Source organism: Solea senegalensis, linkage group LG4 (assembly GCF_019176455.1).
Source record: "Solea senegalensis isolate Sse05_10M linkage group LG4, IFAPA_SoseM_1, whole genome shotgun sequence".
Classification (NCBI taxonomy): Eukaryota; Metazoa; Chordata; class Actinopteri; order Pleuronectiformes; family Soleidae; genus Solea; species Solea senegalensis.
The window spans coordinates 19842655-19843578 of NC_058024.1; positions in this window are offsets into that span (position 1 = coordinate 19842655).

Genomic DNA, 924 nt, shown 5'->3' on the forward strand with positions numbered 1-924 from the left:
TCATACTTTAGTCTGTCGTCACAGAACGACAAAAAATTCATACTTTAGAATGTGGTTCAAAATTTGACAAAAAAGTCATACTTTAGTATTTGGTTCAAAATTTGACAAAAAAAGTCATACTTCATAGTATGTCATCCAAAATTTGACAAAAAAAGTCATACTTTAGTATGTCGTCCCACATTTGAGAAAAAAGTCATACTTTAATATGTCGTCCAAAATTTGAGAAAAAAGTCATACTTTAATATGTCGTCGAAAATTTGACAAAAAAGTCATAGTACAGTATGTCGTCCAAAATTTTATAAAAAAGTCATAGTATAGTATGTCTTCCAGAATTTAACAAAAATCATAGTACAGTTTGTCGTCCAAAATTTGATAAAAAAGTCATAGTATAGTATGTTGTCCAAAATTTGATAAAAAAGTCATAGTATAATATGTTGTCCAAAGTTGAACAAAAAAGTCATTGTACAAAGTGTCATAAAAAATTTGACAAAAATGTCATACTTCAGTATGTCGTCTAAAATTTGACAAAAAAGTCATACTTAGAACGTGGTTCAAAATTTTACAAAAAAATCATACTTTAGTATGTGGTTCAAAATTTGATTAAAAAAAGTCATAGTATAGTTTGTCGTCCAAAATTTGAGAAAAAAGTCATAGTATAGTATGTCGTCGATAATGTGACAAAAAAAGTCATACTTTAGTATGTTGTCCAAAATCTGACAAAAATGTCATAGTTTAGAATGTCGTCCAAAATCAGACAAAAGCGTCATAATTTATTATGTCGTCCACATAGAAATATCTCAAACGTGGGATTGAATCCAGAACATTCAACCATAGCAATGTTTTGCTGTAAACAGTGTCTGTGCAGGTTGGAAATTGTGGACAGGAGGAGAGTTTGTTCAGAGATTTTTGTGATTATTTTTCTGG